Here is a 22,148-nt window from a genome sequence, read left to right on the forward strand (position 1 = left end):
AGGAAGGAAGGGAGTTGGTGAGAGATGTCCTGTGTACAGGAAGGAAGGAATTTAGTAAGAGATGCCCTTTATTCAACTGTTCTTCTCTGACACAATCTGGGCCTCACCCCAGTTTGCAGATTAAACTCCTGGAATCTATCTATGATTGGCTCACTAATGGAGGGATCTACCTAGGACAGGAATGAAAGCCCTATGAAAAGAATCCCCCATGTTAAGAGTTCTTCACAGTCTTGATAGCTAAGTCTCCTCTCCATAATGAAATTCCTAGATGAGCAACCCCAAAACAACCATTCTCCTTTTGGGAATCTGGGCTCCTTCAAGTGAGATGTTTTCCTTTGATTGACTCTAGGGTCCCTAGGACAGGTACAGTTCTAATTTTCCCTGTCTGAATTCAAAGAAAGCAAATGGATTTAGGAAGCTTCACTGACAACCATGACCAGTTATGTCCAAACATTTGAATCTATGACCCAATGTGCATAATGTGGCCAACAATGATGTGATGTTAATTGTAGACCAGCACCCTAGGCAGGACAGAGCCTTCCTCATCCACTCCAGCAGGGACAGCCCCAAGAGGCTCCTGGGCAAGTGGACCTCCAAAATTCCTGTTGTCCACAGATGGCCGAGTGGCTGGACAGCTGCCCTTTATCTTGCCTTACCTCTTCTTATGTCCTTGGACTGTGTACACCGTGTGCCAGCTCCACTGTCTCACGTGACAACCTTACCTACTGTACCACCCCAGAGTACTTTGCCTGCCTTTGTTAGAACTGAGAAAACACACACACTAAACAATGGCGACTCCAGGCCTCAGCCCATGTGAACAGTGCCCTTTATTTAGTAGAGAAAGGGTGGCCTTGCCAGATGCAGATGGCTCAGCAGACCATGGGCTGTCCTCCTGCCCTGGTGGTCTCAGCAATGAGACAGAATGTCTGAGGGAGTTGAGCATTTTTTCTGGGATCCAAAAAGAGGTGAGTTGGGGTCACTATTGCAGAGCGAGGGATATTTCTCCAAAGCCAAAAATGTCCTGGTATCACTCAGATGGACTCTAAAAGTATTCATATTTAGAGTCTAATGATTCTCCTGGTATTGCGGCCCATGCCGTGGTAGGTGTGTGGTATTGGTCACTTCTCAGGTGGATGAAGAAAAGAGGTCCCCTGGCTTGAGGAAGGAGCAGCAGCCAAACAAGAGAGATCCACCTCTTCCTGGAGACCTAGCCAATAGAGCCTGAATGTGAAGGCCCTTGCAGAGCAGTACTCACAATAATGATATCTGAGGTAGAGACTGGATTCTAGGTAGTGTAGCAGGAACTAGGTTTTCTTAAGAGGCAGAAATTTGAGCACATATCTGAGGGTGTTTCTGGAGAGGTATCTCTGAGGTAGTAAGACCCATCCTGAATGTTTTGTGTGGAACATTTCCTCAGGCTGCATCACCAGCTGTAAATAAATAAATAAATAAATAAATAAATAAATAAATAAATAAATAAATAAATAAATAAATAATGGAGAAACCAAGAAGAGCATCAACATCAGCTGTCTGGGATTTCTGACTGTGGGCACCATGTGACCAGTTTCTCTCACTCCTTTACCCTGCTTCCACACCAGGACTTACTGTGCCATTAAATATCAAAATTTCCTTGGGGTCCTGCCCTGAGGAGATTTCTCCTAGAGTCCTGGAGAAGACTCTAGGAATGCAGAACCTTGGGGCTAATCTGAGGGAATGAATCTAAGCACATGGGGCAGTGACAGCCATGTTCATTTCCTACCCAAAAGGGGAGTGAATAGAGCAGGTGGGGCCAGATAAGGCCTGGAATAAGTCAGAAAGGGGATTTATTGGCTGGAAACCTGTTCTTATAAGTGGTTAGGTGAAATGTTATGAGTTTATCATAAAGGATGTGGTTTAAGTGCTGTGTGCAATGAACGGGTGGAGTTGGTGCCTGAGCTCACCTCCAAATGCCAAGGACATGGTACTGGATGCTGTGAAGACTTACAAGGGGAGGGTCATCCTGGGCTAACATTCCCTAGGTCTGATTTCCTAAGAAAGTGTAAGGGAGAGAAAAGAATGGCTGCCAGGCTGCAGAGCCAAGCCTGCCACCTAGCGGTGAGGTGAGAGATGGGTCACTCTTGAGCTGTGTTAGGACACTGGATGTGGCAACTGTCTGGATGGGTCACACAGAGGGAGAGGTGTATGAAAGGTGACTGAGGTCTGGACTGTGTGTCAAGGTGGTAGCCGTTAGAATGACTAAAATGGGTATGTCTGATGGGGAGCCTGATCTGAAAAGAAAGTCAGGATGAGGGAGAGATCCTGGGACTGGGGCATGTCCAGTAGAGCTAAAAACCAGCTCTTTCCTGCGAGCCTTGATTGGTTGGTGTGGCCCAGGTACTCACTCTCAGGAGAGGCCTTATTCAGCCTTGTTTTCCTTTTCTCACAAGGACACAGAGCACCTTAACTCGGTCTCAGACACAGGCACAGTGTTCAGTGTAGGGAGCCATGCAGCCTAGTCTCTGATCCACATATGAATGCCTGTCCAACGGGTCTCTGCATGGCAAAGCCTGTGGAGATGGTCTCTTACTTGGAAAAGAACTGTGGACCTCAAGCATGGCAGGACTTGGCTGAATTCATGCAGCTTGTAGGCTCTTTTCTCTCTCATTATATTGTTGATTCTTCGATGGTTTTTAATTTTACCATTCTGGAAAGGAGAGGAAGTCATGCATACACAGACTAGGGAAAAAGCCTCAGAAATACACACAGTGACAAGTGTTGAGAGTAAGTTCCATGGACACCAAGCATATAGAGCCAATGGTAGGATCTGGTATGCTCCAAGAGGAAAAAATGCAATGCAATGTGATATGAATACATCCATCTTTACCATACACAGGAGCTTATATGGGTGAAAGAAAAGTAGTGTGGTAGTATAGGAAAAGAGTGCCTTACCAAAGTCTGCCTTTTACAGAGCGATTGAGACATGGGACCCTCTTGTAGAAAAGGGAACTATTTGAAAGCATATCTTACACACATGAAATAATTGTTGGGGCTTGGATACTGTTGTCCTTAAAGCAATTTACCCATGTCTATTAGTTTTTAATTTGGAACCACAAGTAGCTGCTGTGAGTACTGTGTGAGCAGGATATGTGTGGCTGGATATTTAGTTAAGCTGCAAAAAGGCTGAACTCCATGTCTAGAATGAAGTCCAGGGAGGTTGGCAAAGTGTGTTTGGGGAGACAGAAAGGGGAGCAATGAGGACTTTTATAATGACCACGATGTCTTTCTTACAATGTGATGAATTTCTTAACAGTAAAATCGCAGAGATGGTAATGAAACTGTTCATGTATCCTGGGAGAAAAACTGTTGAAGTATAAATAAAGATGGCTCAAGCTACCTGGGGTCACTTGAGCGCCTTCCACCTGGTGGTCAGATGTCTTCCTCGAAAGGACACCCGTTCCCAGGCAGTCCCGAGCACACTAAGTACCCTGTTCTTCATACTGAAATTTAGAAGCTTTGGATTATGATTCTAGCAACACCTGGACGGCACAAGGTAAGAAAGGACTGAGGCGACCATCACACACAACAGCTCCAGCAAGAGGATTTGGGTTGGGCATATGCTGCCATGTTTCTACCCTCTTAGCCTTAACCCATGGACCTTGGACCACATTCCCAAAGCAGGTCCTAAAAAAGCCGCCAGGAGCGAGGCAGAAATAACTGAGGTGGAACTGGGGTCTCCTCTTGTACTCAGGGATACAAAGTAAGCATTTTTTTTCACCAGTCTCTTAACATGGACAGCAGAGAGAAGGTTCCTGCTGGTCATTTGCTTTAGGGTTGTTTTTAGTATGTATGCATCTTAAAAATTTATTTATTTTACATCCTGGCCACAGTTTCCTCTCCCTCTTCTCCTCGCTGTCTCTCCTCTTCCCCTTATTTGTCCCCCACCCATAATCCACCCCTCCTCTGTTTCTATTCAGGAAGGGGCAGGATTTGGTTGCAGCCAAAGCCTCTGCAACAGAACCTCAATCCTGCGACTATGTAGGGACTTCCCTTTGAGAGATCATAGACATTTCCCCAGGGTCTCACTTATGCCAGGCATGTGCCCCAGGCCAGAGCTGCACTGTCAGCCCTCTCCCCTCATAGCTAATCAGAACCCCACTGTGCTAGCATCAGAAGCTAAGAGCCCCTAAGTTGGCCATCCTACCTTCAAGGAAAAGAGGATGTCCTGGGTGATCTTCAGTTCTAAGATGAGACTGAGGAAGACCGTGGGAAAAGTAATCTGAGTCTTGGCTCTGTTTCATAGTGAAGTTCTGAGTGGCTCATATCACCTGACCTTCTGACAGCAACACCTTGACCTGTCTTCTGGGAGATAGGACTATGCGGATTTGTTAGTGTGCCCTACAAAGGAGGATTTGAATAATGCAGGGAGGGAGACCTCTGACCCACTTCCTTGGGGCACCCACTCTCTACCTTGTCTTCATGGCCTCAGAGAATATTTGATCTTGAACAGGTTGTCGGCTTCTCAGAGCCTCAGGGGTCTGATGCAGGCTTTCTGAGAGAATCCAGAGCCTGTATTTCATTCATTTGACGCTTGCTCCCAACCTCCTCACCGAGTGAAGGGCACGGGAGCAGACCAGCTCTAAGGACAGACATGAGAATAGTGATTGGTGAAGGCAGGGATGGAAGCCAGGACAACCAACATGGGTCAGGGTCCTGCTGGAAACCCTTCCCTGGGCTTTCTGGACTCCAGTCTCTACAGGGTCTGTGGACGCTACCAAGTAAGGGATGGAAAAGGTCCCAACACAGAATAGACAAAGATGCTTGAACAGTGGAGCCAGGAGCTTCCAGGCTCAGGGACCACACTGTGGCAAGTCATGCTCTGAGATTTAGTTTGTTCTCATCCCTGAGTAAGGATACAAGTTCCTGGCTTGCTCTCTTCACAGGTGTATAAGAACACCCTTGGGCAAAGGCTCTGAGCATGCCATTGGGGTAGCCATGTCCTAAAACATTGCATACTTACTGTTACAACCATATTAAGTTTGGTAATGTAAACTGGGCATAAAGAACAGGGGCAAATCATCTACAATGCGAAGATTAAATATTATCTAAAGCTAGAAAACTAAGCTGAGGTGTTGGAGATTCCCTAAATCAACAACCAAGTCAATTCTGAGGGACAGAGATCTCGTTGTCCTGACTGGCATCCAAAGAAGAACAGCACATGTGTGGGCCAAGGTCAAGGCTCCCACTCTCGCAGAGCAGTCACAGCAGTCACAGAGTTCTCCAGCAAGTTCTGACACTGCTTCATGTCCATTAGGTTCCCCACCTGCAAAAACATTTGGAGGAGTAAGCAACAGACATCAATCCCTGTGCCCTTCAAAGTGGTTGAGAGAATGACGTCGTAGGGTTATCCTGTAACCTCCAGATGCTAGGCACAGCACATAGGTGCTACACAATTACACACACACACACACACACACACACACACACACACACCAAATAGGAAAGGAAAGGAGACAGGGAGAGAGGCAGAAATAAAGAAATAGGCAAGTAACTGAAAAAACATATGAATAATTTTAAATGCTTGACAAGGTGTCCTAGACTCTCAGAGATAGACCATCGGTCTAAATAAGGTGACACATGGCTCCTCTCAAGTCCCCCGTCTCATCCCTTCTTTCCTCCCAGGCTCTGCCCAACTGTGACATTCACACAAGACAGGCTCCTCGAACCCCTGTACTTCAATGCACCCTCTGAGGTCCATGACTATATTTACCTGTTTTCAGGTGGAATTACCTCAGCACCTTTGTCTTCATGATTGACCTGGACTCTGGCAGAGTGTCAGCTCCCTGTGGACAGCTTGAAGACCAGACTACCGATCCTGTGATCCGGCCCCTCCTGAGGGCGTGTCACAAGGCCATATCCATCCAATGACAACTGACAAAAGAACAGCTCAGATCATTGCACAAAGGAAGCCCAGAAGCTGGGCTCAAAACTCAGATGCAGTCCTCTCTCAAATTCTTCGTAGGTAAGAATGGTGATCATCAGGACTCTGGAGGAAGAACCGCTCCCAGGGTGCTGCATAAGGACTAGAGCAGGCACATGCCAGGAGCAGGTACATGTCAGGAGCAGGTACATGCCAAGAGCAGGCACATGCCAGGAGCAGGCACATGTCAGGAGCAGGCACATGCCAGGAGCAGGTACATGCCAAGAGCAGGCACATGCCAAGAGTAGGCACATGCCAGGAGCAGGCACATGCCAGGAAGTGAGGAACAGGCTGCATGGCTAGAACTGTGGGCCCAGCTCTGTCAGACAGCCCACAACTGGAACAAAATCCCAAGAAATGTAGTGACCCAGGTCACAGGGCCACCCTCTGACACATCTGAGACCCTCCTCCAGGTTCTTCCCATCTAGAAGACTCAGAATGACGGCTGAAGGAGTTTCGGGGATAAATTGTTGCCTTCTCTGTGACAGAGCTTCGGTACAAGGACACCAGTATAGAAAGCAGGTCTGAAGGGGGATTGGTGGTTTCGCTGTCTAGATTTCAGGTACAGCTCGGCCTCATAATGTCTTCCCATCCCACTTCCTACTTTTAAAGTCCTTCTTGTCTTAGTGTCACCATAGTGACAGATCACGGGGTAAGGGCATGCTGGGCTGTATTTATATGGAGACAGGTGAATCAGCCCATTGGCTTGAAGAGCAGAATAGCCTGGTCAACAGGATCGCATATTGGCACAAGGGCTTCTGCATTAGATGGTGAGAAAGCCCCAGCTCAGTCCAGCCTGCAGTTGGCACAGGACCTTCCAGAGACTGCACACATCCTAAATGTCCATACAGACATGGAAGGAGAGTGGTCCAGATCTGTGTCCCAAATAACTTCCCCCAAATCTGGAGCTACTGTGATTGTTGTAAGGAAATGTTGACTGAGTAATTGGACATACAGTACATGGAGTTTGGGCCGGGGTGTGGAAGGGCCATCATTAGTGCCTCGTGAGATTGAATTTATTTTCTACTTGGCATGTAGGGCTTGAAGACCTCCTCATTGCTTCTTGCCTGATCATTAGATGCTTTGGATGGCTATCACAGTATTCTCTGCTCTTGAGAATGGAGTTAGTTCCCTGTGGAGACTCCTTTGGCACGGCAATCACAATGACCTCTTGGGTTGCCCAGTGTCCCATGGACTGGACATGCAGCAGGAGATAGTAAGCATTCAGACTTTCATCTCCAGATGCCTGTGTCCAGACCTGGTTGATGCCCCACACTGTACTATCAGAAGATAGGTCAGAGTTCATTACTTCTTGTCTGTTCAACTGAAGCACAGGGAGATCTCGAGGTGTCCCCTTTGAGCCTTGACCGTAGTCCCTCTGCGAGGCACCAGATCATCCCATTAGATTCCATTTGGACATTTTTTCCCTGTGCACAATGGCCTCACATCCCTTCTCCATCTCTTGCTTATGTGAGAGAATTGACCTTGTTTTTCCAGTCAAGTCTTGTTCTAGTCAGGCATGACCCTCAGCAACAATAAACCACCTGCCTTTGTGGTGAGAGATCCAACAATTGAGAACACAATGCCCAGGAAATGCAAGGACCTAGGTCACATGGCTGCCATGAAAAAATCAGTAGAGTCTCCTCCTCCAGGCTCCTCACATGTGAAAGACTGAGGATTGGAAATTGATGGATATTTTGTAATCAACCTCTGTCCTTTGAGAGCATTCTCCTGGAATGCCACAGTGGAGAGTCCTGTGATATTGCAGACATCTCGTCTAGACTGGGTGCCCAGGATATGCAGGAACTGGGATCCAGCTCAGCCTCCCACAGTGGCCTCTTCAATGTGACATCAGGCCTCACAGGTCTTAACACACTCTGCCTGTCCAGTTGAACTATAGGGGGACATTGAAGAGGCCCTTTGAGCTTTGAACATAGTCACTCTGCGAGACCCTAAGTCCCCAAGCAGAGTCTTCTATGTGAACATCTGTTCCCTGTGGACAACAGCTCCACAGCACCCCACCCACCACCCACCCCACTCCGATCACAGTCTTTGGTGTCTACTGCTAGTTCAGTTACATCAGACACCACCTGAGTATGTTCCAGCAGGATTTCTTCCTGAGGAGGTATGCTAAGTGGCAGGGTTTAATCCAGCTGGTGTAGAAATACATCTGAATAACCCATTGCTCCCCACAAAACAAGGACACACATTTCTTATTTTTCGGGTAAAACGGCAGAGAAAAGAAAATACAAAGCCCATATGCACCCTCTCATACCTGCGTGCCCAGTTCCTCACTGGGCTCTGCACCCTGCATCTTTCAGAGGAGCCACTTTGTTGTTGAACATAGGATGGGCTTTTGGGATTGAAACCCCAAAGTAAGCAGCACACATTCGACAGGCGATCGCTCATTCTCTTGAGTAGTATCTTGAAGAACCCGATGTGAAGAACACGGATCCCCAGATTTCTAACATTAGGAATAACAGGTGGACCTGAAAAGACAGGACTCTGCTCAGGTGGCCCTTGGCCAAACCCCTTCTTGAGAGGAATTCTAGGTCTAGGAATTGAAAAGAATGAACTATGTCCCTCTGGACAGGGGCCGGCAGGGGAAGAGAGAGGGACACACCCTGTTTACCTCCCTGCCACAGAATGTTATGATGATGCAGATGAGGCTTTCTTACTTTGCATCTGTGACCTCCTGTCCAGCAGACAGAGATCATGGACTGCAAGGTGGCCACATGCAGAAGAGAGGTGTGAGGGAGGAGGCAGAGGATAGAAAACCATAGGATGAGAAGGACAGGAGTCCCAAGTACTTGAACATAAGCCAGCCCATCCCTTCCTGAGGCCTGATAACTGAACAGAGACTTCCTGAAGGAAGATGTGGGAACACAGATGAATTGCCACACAGAGAGTCACAGGGGACACAGTGCTCAGAGGGAGAGCACAGCAGAGAGAGTGCACAGGTGACATCATTATAGGCTGTCCCCATGTTCCTGGCTGATGAAGGCCCACACTAGGGTTAGGCAATGGCCATTCAGAAAGACAAGGGAACTGAGGATGGAACTTGAGAATGCTGATTTTCAAGCTAGTGAATGATCACGGGGTCTTTGCTGGGGGAAAAACAGCTGGTGTAGATCCAGGTGCCTGTCTGGTGCAGGCTCTAGGCAACAGGAAGTCCAGCTACTCACTGCACTGTTTTAGTGGGATTCCCTGTTTGACCACACTAAAACTTCCCTGCACAAAAGGAGGCTGGGATCTACAAGTTAAACACAGCTGGGAGCATGTTAGTGAATGGTGAGCAGCTGTGCAAAATGACAATGAGTGTGAGAGTGTGCACACACCGGATGTTTAAAGAATGAAAAGGAACAGGCCCACCCAGAGGGATCTGAATGGTCTGTGCATGAGACATCCATCCAGGGATCCTTCACTCCCCATCAGTACACTAGGGGTTTTTTCATTCCTAGAACTAATGCCAGTTTAGACTGGGGCAGATATAACATGTGGAATGGAGGTAGGAAAGCCTCATGGCACCTTGCCACATTCCTCACATGCTCTTCGATTTCAAATCTAGACATTGTTCTCTCTGACATAGAAATGTCCTGGTTTGAGGTTGGAAACTTGTGTTTTCAAACCCTTGACCTAGGTTTTAGAAGCAGGAGCATCAGACACAGCAACAACTGCAGCAGAAGTTAGAGAGTCCCAGGGCCCGGGCCCTCACTGACACAGCAAGTGTGTCACTTTGTGTTCACACTGCCCAGCCACCAACAGGGAAGGACCTTGGTGCACAGTTGACTGTGGCTTCAGCCTGGGACGTCCCCTTCACGGGTGCCTCATGATGTTGACTGCTCTGCTGTATCTAGTGACATCCACAAACAAGACAGTGAGAGCAGGTCAGAGTAGAGAGGATTGGGGGATGCATCCCACCTGCCCCACTCAGTGCCTTCTCTTCAGAGTAGAAAGAAAAATCCTGTACCGAGATGGGTCTCCTCAAGGTTACTGATGTCTGTTTGGGACAGAAAAGAGCATCAGGGCTTAGGTATCAGCCAGGTCCAGGAGGGCTGCCTGGTGACATGTTTTACCTGGCATGATCACTGGCTGTGAAACTCCTACAGGCATATGTGAAGAATGGCGGGGTCCCACAGAAGGAACAAGGCCTCCTAATGCCGGGATTCCACCACAGTTACTCTCTCAGGCTGATTTCAGACTCCTATCTTTCCCACAGTTCTATCCCCTCACCTGCCGTTCCCATCACTAGCAAAAGAGCAGCTTGTACTACAGGTCTTTGGCCCTTTGGAACTGCCAACACACCAAGGTCTTGAGAGCCCAGACAGATTCCAGAACACCATTTCATCAAAAGTTCAGTTGTAAGAAATGTGTTTTCAGTGCCCATAAACACTTCACTATGACAGAGAGACTTCAGATGCGGCCATCCAGGGTGGAGCATGCCACAGGGCTGCTCTCAAGTCCATCTGTCTCATCCCTTCTTTCCTGCCAGGCTATGCCTAGCTGTGACCTTCACATAGGACAGTCTCCTCCAACTCCCTGTACTTTCATGGACCCTCTGAGGTCCGTGACTCTGTTTACCTGTTTTCAGGTGGAATTACCTCAGCACCTTTGTCTTCCTGAGTGTCCTGGACTCTGCCAGAGTGCCAGCTCCCTGTGGACAGCTTGAACACCAGACTTCTGATCCTGGGATCTAGCCCTCCTGAGGGCCTGTCACATGGCCGTGTCCATCCAATGACAACTGACAAAAGAACAGCTCAGATCATTGCACAAAGGAAGCCCAGAAGCTGGGCTCAAACATCAGACACAGTCTTCTCTCTCATTCCTTGTAGGTAAGAATGGGTCGGGGCTGTAGAGGAAGAACAGCTCCCATGGTAATACAGGAGGATCAGAGCAGGCACTTGCCAGGAAGTGAGGAACAGGCTGCATGGCTAGAACTGTGGGCCCAGCTCTGTCACACAGCCCACAGCTGGAACAAAATCTCAAGAGATGCAGTGACCCAGATCACAGGGCCACCCTCTGGCACTTCTAGAGAGACCCTCCTCCAGGTTCTTCCCATCTAGAAGACTCAGAATGAAGGCTGTAGGAGTTTCCGGGAGAAATTGTTGCCTTCTCTGTGACAGAGCTTCGGTACCAGTTCACCAAATAGAAAGCAGTTCTGAAGGGGGATCGGTGGTTTCGCTGTCTAATTCCCAGGTATAGCTGGGCCTCACAACATCTTCCCACCCCACTTCCTACTGTTAAAGTCCTTCTTGTCTTAGTGTCACCATAGTGACAGTATCACCTGGTAAGGGCATGCTGGGCTGTGTTTATATGGAGACAGGTGAATCAACCCGTTGGCTTGAAGGGCAGAACAGCCTGGTCAACAGGATCACATATTGGCACAAGGGCTTTTGCATTAGATGGTGACAAAGCCCCCATCTTAGCCCAGCCTGCAGTTGGCACAGGACCTTCCAGAGACTGCACACATCCTAAATGTCCATACAGATGGAAGGACAGAGAGGTCCAAAAACCCATCCCAACAGTGTTTCCCAAAATCTGTAGCAGGGTTCTACTGTGACTGTTAAAAGGAAATGTCTTCTGGGTGATTGGACATAGAATATATGGAGGGAGGATTAAAAGGGCCAGCATTAGTGTCCCACGAGAATGCATTTGTTTTCATCTTGGCATGTAGAGCTAAAGACACCCTCAGCTTCTTGCCTGATCATCAGATGCTTTGGATGGCTATCCCAGTATCCTCTGCTCTTGAGAATGGAGTTAGTTCCCTCTGGAGACTCCTGTGGCACTGCAATCACAATGACTATTTGGGTTGCCCGGTGTCCCATGGACTGGACATGCAGCATGAGATACTAACCATCCAGACTTTTATCTGCAGATACTGGTGTCCAGACCTGGCTGATGCCCCACACCGTGCTATCAGAATATAGGTCAAGTTCATTCTTGTCTGTCCATCTGAATTGCAGGGAGATCTGGAGGTGTCCCCTTTGAGCCTTGACTGTAGTCCCTCTGCCAGGCACCAGATCATCACATTAGATTCCATCTGGACATTTGCTCCCTCTGCACAATTGCCTCACATCCCTTCTCCATCTCTTGCTTATGTGAGAGAATTGACGTTGTTTTTCCAGTCAAGTCTTGTTCTAGACAGGCATGACCCTCAGCAACATTCAACCACCTGCCTTTGTAGACAGAGATCCCACAATTGAGAACACAATGCCCAGGAAATACAAGGATCTAGGTCACATGACCGCCATTAAAAGATCAGTAGAGTCTCCTCCTCCATGCTCCTTAGAAGTGAAAGACTGAGGATTGGAAAGCTGATGGATGTTTTGTAAGCAACCACTGCATTTGAGGGCATGCTCGCGCAATGCCACAGTGGAGAGTCCTGTGATATTGCAGACATCTCCTCTAAACTGGGTGCCCAGGATATGCAGGAACTGGGATCCAGATTAGCCTCCCACAGTTGGCCTCTTCAATGTGACATCAGGCCTCACAGGTCTTGACACACTCTGCCTGTCCAGTTGAACTGTAGGGGGACATTGAAGTGGCCCTTTGAGCTTTGACCATAGTCACACTGCCAGGTCCTAGATCCCCAGGCAGAGTCTTCTATATGAACATCTGTTCCCTGTGGACAACTGCTCCACATCACAACACCCACCACCCTCCTCACTCCGATCACAATCTTTTGTTGTCTACTGCTAGTTCAGTTACATCAGACACCACCTGAGTATGTTCCAGCAGGATTTCTTCCTGAGGAGGTATGCTAAGTGGCAGGATTTAATCCAGCTGGTGTAGAAATACGTTTGAACACCCCATTGATCCCCACAAAACAAGCATACACGTTTGTTATTTTTGGATGAAAAGGCAGAAAAAATAAAATGCAAAGTGCATATGCCCCCTCTCATACCTGAGTGCCGAATTCATCACTGGGTTTTGCAAACTGGCTCTTTCAAGGGAGCCACTTTGTTGTTGAACATAGTATGGGCTTTTGGTATTGAAACCCCAAGGGAAGCAGCACACATTTGACAGGCAATCCTTCATTCTCTTGTGTAGTATCTTGAAGCACCCGATGTGAAGAGCACAGATCCCCAGATGTCTCACATTAGGAATTACGGGTAGACCTGAAAAGATAGGACCTCTGCTCAGATGGCCCTTGGCCAAGCCCCATCTTCAGAGGACTTCCAGGTCTAGGCATTAAAAAGAATGAACTATGTCCCTCTGGACAGAGGCAGGCATGGGAAGAGAGAGGGACACACCCTGTTTACCTCCCTGCTACAGAATGTTATGATGATGCAGATGAGGCTTACTGACTTAGCAACTGTGACCTCGTGTCCTGCAGACAGAGATCATGGACTGCAAGGTGGCCACATGCAGAAGAGAGGTGTGAGGGAGGAGGCAGAGGATAGAAAACCATAGAATGAGAAGGACAGGAGTCCCATGTACTTGAACATAAGCCAGCCTATCCCTTCCTGAGGCCCTGAAAACTGAACAGAGACTTCCTGAAGGAAGATGTGGGAACACAGATGAATTGCCCACACAGAGAATTATAGGGGACACAGTCCTCAGAGGGAGAGCACAGCAGAGAGAGTGCACAGGTGACATCATTATAGGCTGTCCCCATGTTCCTGGCTGATGAAGGCCCACACTAGGGTTAGGCAATGGCCATTCAGAAAGACAAGGGAACTGAGGATGGAACTTGAGAATGCTGAATTTCAAGCTAGTGAATGATCACGGGGTCTTTGCTGGGGGGAAAAACAGCTGGTGTAGATCCAGGTGCCTGTCTGGTGCAGGCTCTAGGCAACAGGAAGTCCAGCTACTCACTGCACTGTTTTAGTGGGATTCCCTGTTAGACCACACTAAACCTTCCCTGCACAAAAGGAAGCTGGGATCTATAAGTTAAACACAGCTGGGAGCATGTTAGTGAATGGTGAGCAGCTGTGCAAAATGACAATGAGTGTGAGAGTGTGTACACAACCGGATGTTTAAAGAATGAAGAGGAACTGGCACACACAGAGGGATCTGAAAGTCTGTGCATGAGACATCCACCCAGGGATCCTCCACCACCCATCAGTACACCAAGCATTTATCCATTCCTAGAACTAATGCCAGTTTAGACTGGGGCAGATATAACATGTGGAATGGAGGTAGGAAAGCCTTGTGGCACCTTGTCACATTCCTCACCTGGTCTGACATTGCAAATCTAGACATTATCCTCTCTGATATAGAAATGTCCTGGTTTGAGGTTGCACTCTTGTGTTTTCAAACCCTTGACCTAGGTTTTGGCAGCAGGAGCATCAGACACAGAAACAACTGCAGCAGAAGTTAGAGAGTCCCAGGGTCCGGGCCCTCACTGACACAGCAAGACTTTGTGTTCACACTGCCCAGCCACCAACAGGGAAGGACCTTGGTGCACAGTTGACTGTGGCTTCAGCCTGGGACGTCCCCTTCACGGGTGCCTCATGATGTTGACTGCTCTGCTGTATCTAGTGACATCCACAAACAAGACAGTGAGAGCAGGTCAGAGTAGAGAGGATTGGGGGATGCATCCCACCTGCCCCACTCAGTGCCTTCTCTTCAGAGTAGAAAGAAAAATCCTGTACCGAGATGGGTCTCCTCAAGGTTACTGAGTGTCTGTTTGGGACAGAAAAGAGCATCAGGGCTTAGGTATCAGCCAGGTCCAGGAGGGCTGCCTGGTGACATGTTTTACCTGGAATGATCACTGGCTCTGAAACTCCTACAGGTATATGTGAAGAATGGTGGGGTCCCACAGAAGGAACATGGTCTCTTAATGCCGGGAGTCCACCACAGTTACTCTCTCAGGCTGACTTCAGACTCTTATCTTTCCCACAGTTCTATCCCCTCACCTGCCGTTCCCATCACTAGCAAAAGAGCAGCACGTTCTACAGGTCTTTGGCCCTTTGGAACTGCCAACACTCCAAGGTCCTGAGAGCCAAGAGAGATTCCAGAACACCATTTCATCAAAACTTCAATTGTAAGAAATGTGTTTTCAGTGCCCATAAGCACTTCACTATGACAGAGAGATATCAGATGCGGCCATCCAGGGTGGCAGCTTCCCACATGGCTGCTCTCAAGTCCATCTGTCTCATCCCTTCTTTCCTCCCAGGCTATGTCTAGCTGTGACCTTCACACAAGACAGTGTCCTCCAACTCTCTCTTCTTCCATGGACCCTCTGAGGTCTGTGACTCTCTATACCTGTTTTCATGTGACTTACCTCAGCACCTTTGTCTTCTTGATTGTCCTGGACTCTTCCAGAGTGCCAGCTCCCTGTGGACAGCCTGGACACCAGACTGGGATCCAGCCCTTCCTGAGAGATTGTCACATGGTCATGTCCATCCAATGACAACTGACAAAAGAACAGCTCAGATCATTGCACAAAGGAAGCCCAGAAGCTGGCCTCAAACTTCAGTCCCAGTCTTCTCTCTCATTCCTTGTAGGTAAAATGGGGTCAGAGCTGTGGAGAAAGAACCACCCCCATGATGCTACAGGGGACAGGAGCAGCACTGCCAGGAGCAGGCACATGCCAGGAGCAGGCACATTCCAGAAAGTGAGGAAGAGGCTGCATGGCTAGAACTGTGAGTCCAGCTCTATCAGATAGCCCACACCTGGAACAAAATCCCAAGAGATGTAGTGACCCAGGTCACAGGGACTCCCTCTGACACATCTGGAGAGACCCTTCTCCATGTTCTTCCGATCTAGAAGACTCAAAATGAAGGCTGAAGGAGTTTCAGGGAGAAATTGTTGCCTTCTCTGTGACAGAGCTTCAGTACAAGGACACCAGTATAGAAAGCAGGTCTGAAGGGGGATTGGTGGTTTCGCTGTCTACTTCCCAGGTACAGCTGGGCCTCATGATGTCTTCCCATCCCACTTCCTACTGTCAAAGTCCTTCTTGTCTTAGTGTCACCATAGTGACTGTATCACCCGGTAAGGTCATGCTGGGCTGTGTTTATATGGAGACAGGTGAATCATCCCGTGGGCTTGAAGGGCAGAACTGCCTTGTCAACAGGATCACATATTGGCACAAGGGCTTCTGCATTAGATGGAGAAAAAGCCACAGCTAAGCCCAGCCTACAGCTGACACAGGACCTTCCAGAGACTGCACACATTCTAAATGTCGATACAGGCATGGAAAGACAGCGAGGTCCAGAACCCTGTCGCTAAAATCTTTTCCATTATCTGGAGCATAGTTTTACTGTGATTGTTGTAACGTAATATCAACTGGATAATTGGACCTAGATTAAATGGAGTTGCGGGTTGGAAAGGGCCAGCATTAGTGCCCCATGAAAATGAGTTTATTTTCTTCTTGGCATGTAGGGCTTCAAGACACACTCAGTGCTTCTTGCCTGATAATCTGATGCTTTGGATAGCTATCCCAGTATCCTCTGCACTTGAGAATATAGTTCCCTCTGGAGAGTCCTGTTGCACTGCAATCACAATGGCCTCTTGGGTTGCCCAGTGTCCCATGGACTGGATATATAGCAAGAGATACTAAGCATCCAGACTTTCATCTGCAGATGCTTGTGACAAGACCTGGCTGATGCCCCACTCTGTGCTATCAGAATACAGGTCAGAGCTCATTATTTCTTGTCTGTCCATCTGAACTGCAGGGAGATCTCAAGGTGTCCCTTAGAGCCTTGACCATAGTCCCTCGGCTAGGCACCAGAATCATTAGATTCCATCTGGACAATTGATCCTCTTCCAGTCAAGTCTTGCTCTAGTCAGGCATGACCCTCAGCAACAACGCACCACCCACGTTTGTAGTCCGAGATCCCATAATTGAGAACACAATGCCCAGGAAATATAAAGACATAGGTCACATGGCTGCCATGAAAAATTAGTAGAGTCTCCTCCTCCAGGCTCCTCAGATGTGAAAGACTGAGGATTGGAAATTGATGGATGTTTTGTAAGCAATCACTGCCTTTTGAGGGAGTGCTCCTGGAATGCCACAGTGGAGAGTCCTGTAATATTGCAGACATCTCGTCTAGACCAGTGGGTGCCCAGAGTATACAGGAACTGGGATCCAGATCAGCCTCCCACAGTTGGCCTCTTCAATGGACATCAGGACCCACAGGTCTTGACACACTCTGTCTGTCCAGTTGAACTGTAGGGGGACATTGAAGTGGCCCTTTGAGCTTTGACCATAGTCACTCTGCCAGGCCCTAGATCCCCAAGCAGAGTCTTCTATATGAACATCTGTTCCCTGTGGACAACAGCTCCACATCCCAACACTTGCCACCTGTAGTGGGTAGCCATTCCAGATTTGATCTGGAAGTTCCAACCCCCATTGAGGCTTCGGCAACTGTCACACCTACAAGGCAGGGTCAAGGGAGGAACCTGGAGACTCAAGATCGAGAGGGGCCAGCACTCTCCTGTTCCTGGACCCTAAACGGTGGAGGTTAACTGAGCAGAGCTCAAGAGAACACTGCTGGACTGCAATACACCTTCCCCAGACCCCGTGACCTACCTATCCCTTCATTTGTAAATTACCCACTAAATAAATCATCCTTTAAACTATGAGGAGTGGCCTTAATAATTTCCCAAAACCCATGCACCCCACTCCAATCACAGTGTTTTGTTGTCTACTGCTAGTTTAGTTACATTGGACACCACCTGAGTATGTTCCAGCAGGATTTGTTCCCGAGGAAGTATGCTAAGTGGCAGGGTTTAATACAGCTGGTGTAGAAATACATCTGAACATCCCATTGATCCCCACAAAATAACCATACACATTTCTTATTTTTCAGATGAAAAGAGAAAATAAAATGCAAATCACATATGCCCCTCTCATACCTGCGTGCCCAGTTCCTCACTGGGCTCTGAATCCTACCTCTTTCAGGGGAGCTGCTTTGTTGTTGAACATAGGATAGGCTTTTGTGATTGAAACCCCAAGGGAAGCAGGTCACATTTAACAGGCAATCCCTGATTCTCTTGTGTAGTATCTTGAAGCACCGATGTGAAGAGCACAGATGCCCAGATTTCTCACATTAGGAATAACAGGTGGACCTGAAAAGACAGGACTTCTGCTCAGGTGGCCCTTGGCCAAGCCCCATCTTGAGAGGAATTCTAGGCATTGAAAAGAATGAACTATGTCACTCTGAACAGTGGCACGAAGGACAAGAAAGAGGGCCAGACCCTGTTTACCTCCCTGCTAAGAATGGTTGTGATGCTGCAGATGATTTTGTCTGACTTAGCAAGTGGGACCTCCTGTCCCGCAGACAGAGATGATGGCCTACAAGGAGGCCACATGCACAAAGGAGTTGTAAGGGAGGAGGGAGAGGATAGAAAACCATAGGATGAGAAGGACAGGAATCCCAAGTACATGAACATAAGCCAGCCCATCCTTTCCTGAGGCCATGACTCTAAACAGAGACTTCCTGAAGGAAGATGTGGGAACACAGATGAATTGCCACACAGAGAATCACAGGGGACACAGTGCTCAGAGGGAGAGCACAGCAGAGAGTGTGCACAGGTGACATCATTATAGGCTGTCCCCATGTTCCTGGCTAATGAAGGCCCACAAAAGGGTTAGGTAATGGCCATTCAGAAAGACAAGGGAACTGAAGATGGAACTCAAGATGGCTGAATTTCAAGCTAGTGTATGATCACGGGGTCTTTGCTGGGGAAAAAACAGCTGGTGTAGATCCAGGTGCCTGTCTGGTGCAGGCTCTAGGCATCAGGAAGTCCAGCTACTCACTGCAGTGTTTTACTGGGATTCCCTGTTTGCTCACACTAAACCTTCGCTGTAGAAAATGAGGCTGCGATCTACAAGTTAAACACAGCTGGGAGCATGTTAGTGAATGGTGAGCAGCTGTGCAAAATGACAATGAGTGTGAGAGTGTGCACACAACCGGAAGTTCAAAGAATGAAGAGGAACTGGCATACCCAGAGGAATCTGAATGGTCTCTGCATGAGACATCCACCCAGGGATCCTTCACCCTCCATCAGTACACCAAGCATTTACTCATTCCTAGAACTAATGCCAGTTTAGACTGGGGCAGATATAACATGTGGAATGGAGGTGAGAAAGCCTCATGGCACCTTGCCACATTCCTCACCTGGTCTGACATTGCAAATCTAGACATTGTCCTCTCTGACATAGAAATGTCCTGGTTTGAGGTTGCAAACTTGTGTTTTCAAACCCTTGACCTAGGTTTTGGCAGCAGGAGCATCAGACACAGCAACAACTGCAGCAGAAGTTAGAGAGTCCCAGGGCCGGGCCCTCACTGACACAGCAAGACTTTGTGTTCACACTGCCCAGCCACCAACAGGGAAGGACCTTGGTGCACAGTTGACTGTGGCTTCAGCCTGGGACGTCCCCTTCACGTGTGCCTCATGATGTTGACTGCTCTGCTGTATCTAGTGACATCCACAAACAAGACAGTGAGAGCAGGTCAGAGTAGAGAGGATTTGGGGATGCATCCCACCTGCCCCACTCAGTGCCTTCTCTTCAGAGTAGAAAGAAAAATCCTGTACCGAGATGGGTCTCCTCAAGGTTACTGAGTGTCTGTTTGGGACAGAAAAGAGCATCAGGGCGTAGGTATCAGCCAGGTCCAGGAGGGCTGCCTGGTGACATGTTTTACCTGGAATGATCACTGGCTCTGAAAATCCTACAGGTATATGTGAAGAATGGTGGGGTCCCACAGAAGGAACATGGCCTCTTAATGCCGGGAGTCCACCACAGTTACTCTCTCAGGCTGACTTCAAACTCTTATCTTTCCCACAGTTCTATCCCCTCACCTGCCGTTCCCATCACTAGCAAAAGAGCAGCTTGTACTACAGGTCTTTGGCCCTGTTGGAACTGCCAACACTCCAAGGTCCTGAGAGCCAAGAGATTCCAGAACACCATTTCATGAAAACTTCAATTGTAAGAAATGTGTTTTCAGTGCCCATAAGCACTTCACTATGACAGAGAGACATCAGATGCGGCCATCCAGGGTGGAGCATGCCACATGGCTGCTCTCAAGTCCATCTGTCTCATCCCTTCTTTCTTCCCAGGCTATGTCCAGCTGTGACCTTCACACAAGACAGTGTCCTCCAACTCTCTGTTCTTCCATAGACCCTCTGAGGTCTGTGACTCTCTATACCTGTTTTCATGTGACTTACCTCAGCACCTTTGTCTTCCTGATTGTCCTGGACTCTTTCAGAGTGCCAGCTCCCTGTGGACAGCTTGGACACCAGACTACTGCTCCTGGGATCCAGCCCCTCCTGAGGGCCTGTCACATGACCAAGTCCATCCAATGACAACTGACAAAAGAACAGCTCAGATCATTGCACAAAGGAAGCCCAGAAGCTGGCCTCAAACTTCAGTCCCAGTCTTCTCTCTCATTCCTTGTAGGTAAAATGGGGTCAGAGCTGTGGAGAAAGAACCACCCCCATGATGCTACAGGGGGACAGGAGCAGGCACTCGCCAGGAGCAGGCACATGCCAGGAGCAGGCACATGCCAGGAGCAGGCACATGCCAGGAGCAGGCACATTCCAGAAAGTGAGGAAGAGGCTGCATGGCTAGAACTGTGAGTCCAGCTCTATCAGATAGCCCACACCTGGAATAAAGTCCCAAGAGATGTTGTGACCCAGGTCACTAGGGCCACCCTCTGACACATCTGGAGAGACCCTTCTCCAGGTTCTTCCCATCTAGAAGACTCAGAATGAAGGCTGAAGGAGTTTCGGGGAGAAATTGTTGCCTTCTCTGTGACAGAGCTTTGTTACAAGGACACCAGTATAGAAAGCAGGTCTGAAGAGGGTATTATTGGTTTCGCTGTCTACTTCCCAGGTACAGCTGGTCCTCATGATGTCTTCCCATCCTACTTCCTACTGTCAAAGTCCTTTTTCTCTTAACGTCACCATAATAACTGTAGCACAAAGTAAGGGCATGCTGTACTGTGTTTATATGGAGGCAGGTGAAATATAACATCGGCTTGAAGAGCAGAACAACCTTGTCAACAGGGTCACATATTGGCACAAGGGCTTCTGCATTAGATGGTGACAAAGCCCCAGCTCAATCCCAGCATGCACACGACCTTCCAGAGACTGCACACATTATAAATGTCCATAAAGTCATGAGAGGACAGAGAGGCCCAGAAAACCATCCCAACTGTATTTCCCAAAATCTGAAGCATGGTTCTACTGTGAGTGCTGTAGGGAAATTTCTTCTGGGTGATTGGACATAGAATACATGGAGGAAGGTAGGAGAAAAAGGGCCCGCATTAGTGCCCCATGAGAATGAGTTTATTTTCTTCTTGGGATGTAAGGCTAAAAGACACCATGAGTGCTTCTTGCCTGATCATCAGATGCTTTAATGGCTATCCCAGTTTCCTCTGCTCTTGAGAATGGAGTTAGGTCCCCGTGGAGACTCCTGTGTCACTATAATCATAATGACTTCTTGGTTGCCCAGTGTCCCATGAACTGGACATGCAGCAGGAGACACTAACTATCTGGACTTTCGTCTGCAGATACTTGTGTCCAGACCTGGTTGATGCCCAACTCTGTGCTATCAGAATGTAGGTCAGAGTTCATTACTTCTTGTCTGTTTTCCTGAACTGCAGGGAGATCTCGAGGTGTCCCCTTTGAGCCTTGACCATAGTCCCTCTGCCAGGTACTAGATCATCACATAGGATTCCATTGGGACTTTTCTTCCTTACACACGATGGCCTCACATCCCTTCTCCATCTCTTGCTTAGGTGATAGATTTGACCTTGTTTTTCTAGTAAAGTCTTGCTCTAGAAGGCATGACCCTCAGCAACTATGAACTACCTGCCTTTGTAGTCAGAGATCCCACAATAGAGGACACAATGCCCAGGAAATACAAGGATCTAGGTCACATGACTGCCATGAAAAGATCAGTAGAGTCTCCTCCTCCATGCTCCTCAGATGTGAAAGACTGAGGATTGGAAATTGATGGATCTTTTGTAATCAACCTCTGTCCTTTGAGGACATTCTCCGGAATGCCACGGTAGAGAGTGCTGTGATAATGCAGACATCTCGTCTAGACTGGGTGCCCAGGGTATGCAGGAACTGGGATCCAGCTCAGCCTCCCACAGTAGCCTCTTCAATGTGACATCAGGCCTCACAGGTCTTGACACACACTGCCTGTCCACTTGAACTGTAGGGGGATGTTGAAGTTGCCTTTGGCTTTGACCATAGTCATTCTTTCAGGCCTAGATCCCAAGCAGAGTCTTCT

At 48.3% G+C, this 22,148-nt stretch overlaps 1 long non-coding RNA gene across 6 annotated transcripts; it reads right to left on the minus strand.

Annotated features, from left to right (window-relative positions):
* Positions 1 to 789: 789 nt before the first annotated feature.
* LOC119087117 lies at positions 790 to 22,092 on the minus strand. 6 transcript variants are annotated; one of them, XR_005090557.1, is made up of 11 exons: positions 20,075 to 22,092; positions 19,027 to 19,327; positions 12,861 to 13,074; positions 10,558 to 12,479; positions 8,232 to 8,445; positions 5,767 to 7,850; positions 4,447 to 5,299; positions 4,181 to 4,351; positions 3,374 to 3,476; positions 2,567 to 2,683; positions 790 to 1,430 (listed from the first exon to the last, which is right to left on the minus strand). It is a non-coding gene; the product is annotated as an uncharacterized LOC119087117 (long non-coding RNA). The 6 variants fall into 6 exon arrangements; XR_005090555.1 differs by lacking the exons at positions 19,027 to 19,327; positions 20,075 to 22,092 and adding exons at positions 14,135 to 14,436; positions 15,186 to 15,463; XR_005090556.1 differs by lacking the exons at positions 19,027 to 19,327; positions 20,075 to 22,092 and adding exons at positions 14,135 to 14,436; positions 15,186 to 15,463 and having other exon boundaries at positions 2,382 to 2,683.
* Positions 22,093 to 22,148: the final 56 nt, after the last annotated feature.

This window comes from Peromyscus leucopus, unplaced genomic scaffold (assembly GCF_004664715.2).
Source record: "Peromyscus leucopus breed LL Stock unplaced genomic scaffold, UCI_PerLeu_2.1 scaffold_1338, whole genome shotgun sequence".
NCBI classification, from domain to species: Eukaryota; Metazoa; Chordata; class Mammalia; order Rodentia; family Cricetidae; genus Peromyscus; species Peromyscus leucopus.